This window comes from Acipenser ruthenus, unplaced genomic scaffold (genome assembly GCF_902713425.1).
Source record: "Acipenser ruthenus unplaced genomic scaffold, fAciRut3.2 maternal haplotype, whole genome shotgun sequence".
NCBI classification, from domain to species: domain Eukaryota; kingdom Metazoa; phylum Chordata; class Actinopteri; order Acipenseriformes; family Acipenseridae; genus Acipenser; species Acipenser ruthenus.
The window spans coordinates 82,501-85,000 of record NW_026708175.1 but is presented as its reverse complement, the minus strand read 5'-3'; positions in this window follow the sequence as shown (position 1 = coordinate 85,000).

Genomic DNA, 2,500 nt, shown 5'->3' with positions numbered 1-2,500 from the left:
CACAAGAAAAGTCCATAATGTCAAAGTGAAAAATAAAATCTACAACTTGTTCTAAATTAATTACAAATATAAAACAGAAAATAATTGATTGCATAAGTATTCACCCCCTTTGCTATGACACACCTAAATAAGCTCTGGTGCAACCAATTGTCTTTAGAAGTCACATAATTAGTTGAATGGAGTCCACCTGTGTGCAATTAAGGTGTTTCACATGATTTCAGGTTAAATACACCTGTCTCTGGGAGGTCCCACAGTTGGTTAGTACATTTCCTAACAAAAACTACATCATGAAGGTGAAGGAACATTCAAAGCAAATCCGGAATAAGGTTCTTCAAAAGCACCAATCAGGGGTAGGATATAAGAACATTTCCAAGGCATTGAATATCCTCTCAGAGCACAGTAAAGTCCATTATTAAGAAATGGAGAGAATATGGCACAACTGTGAATCTGTCTAGAACAGGCCGTCCTCAAAAACGGAGTATCCGGGCGTATAGGGCACTAGTCAGGGAGGCCACCAAGAGGCCTATGGCAACTCTAAAGGAGTTACAGTGTTCCACGGCTGAGCTGGGAGACACTGTGCATATGGCAACAATAGCCCGGGTGCTTCACAAAACTGGCCTTTATGGGAGAGTGGCAAAAAGAAAAGAACTCGCATCAAATCTCGGCTAGAGTTTCCCAGAAGGCATGTGGGAGACTCTGAGACCAAGTGGAAGAAGATTCTATGGCCTGATGAGACCAGAATAGAGCTTTTTGGCCACAACGCTAAGCGCTATGTTTGGCGCAAGCCTAACACCGTACATCATCCTGAGAACACCATCCCTACCGTGAAGCATGGTGGTGGCAGCATCATGCTATGGGGATGCTTCTCTGCGTCAGGGCCTGGAAAGCTCGTGAAGATAGAGGGCAAAATGGATGCGGCAAAGTACAGAGAAATCCTGAAGGAAAACCTGCTGAAGTCTGCAAGAGACCTGGGACTTGGAGAAGATTCATCTTCCAGCAGGACAATGACCCCAAACATACAGCCAAAGGCACACTGGAGTGGCTTAAAAACAAAAAGGTCAATGTCCTGGAGTGGCCCAGTCAAAGCCCGGACCTCAATCCAATTGAGAATATGTGGAAAGAGTTGAAAATTGCTGTTCACCAAAGGTCCCCATCCAACTTGACGGAGCTTGAGCAATTTTGCAAAGAAGAATGGGCAAAAATAGCAGTGTCCAGATGTGCAAAGCTGGTAGAGACTTATCCAAATAGACTCATGGCTGTAATTGCTGCCAAAGGTGCCTCTACCAAATATTGACTCAAGGGGGTGAATACTTATGCAATCAATTATTTTCTGTTTTGTATTTGTAATTAATCTGTGGAGAAGATCTTCCCTGTTTTTCAACATTTACTTTTCAAAACGAACATTTGTCATTCAAAAGTCCAACAGCATAATGCAAGGAGAATGGCTAATTCATTAGGAACAGTCATGTTGAAGACAGTACCAGTTTCAAATGATTAAAAACTGGGAAACTGTTTGAGAAAAGAAATATATAAAATAGTTTATTTAAAAATATTTAATATATACACATTTTTTTAAGAAATACTGTTCCAATGGTCATTTCAAATGTGCTGCGAGTTTAAAATCGTCTGGAAATTAAACACTGATGCCTTTTTTAATTGTATTGTTTTTGAAAAAAGTTGAAAGGCTGGGAGAATCTTCTGTGGAGAAGATCTTCCCTCCCTTTCAACATTAATTCTCAAACTGAATGCAGTAGGGATTCAAGGAAATGCATGCACATGGATTAGGGAGTGGTTAACATGTAGAAAACAGAAAGTACTAAATAGAGGAGAAACCTCAAAATGTAGTGAGGTAGCCAGGGGTGTACCTCAGGGATCACTATTAGGTCCTCTGCTATTCCTAATCTACATTCATGATTTAGATTCTGGTATAGTAAGCAAGCTTGTTAAATTTGCAGACGACACAAAAATAGGAGTGGCGGCAAACACTGTTGTAGCAGCAAAGGTCATTCAAAATGATCTAGACAGCATTCAGAACTTGGCAGACACGTGGCAAATTACATTTTAATAGAGAGAAGTGTAACGTATTGCACACAGGCAATACAAATGGGCATTATAAATATCATATGGGAGATACTGAAATTGAAGAAGGGATCTATGAAAAAGACCTAGGAGTTTATGTTGACTCAGAAATGTCTTCATCGAGACAATGTGAGGAAGCAATAAAAAAGGCCAACAAGATGCTCGGATATATTGTGAGGTGTGTTGATTTTAAATCAAGGGAAGTAATGTTAAAACTTTACAATGCATTAGTAAGACCTCACCTAGAATACTGTGTTCAGTTCTGGTCACCTTGTTACAAAAAGGATATTGCTGCTCTAGAAAGAGTGCAAAGAAGATGGTTAATCTTCCCTCTGACATTCTCCATTGACAAATTGAGGGATGCGCACCAGGCCGCACACCCGCCGCTCCGGATTCGGGGATCTGAACCCGACTCTCTTTG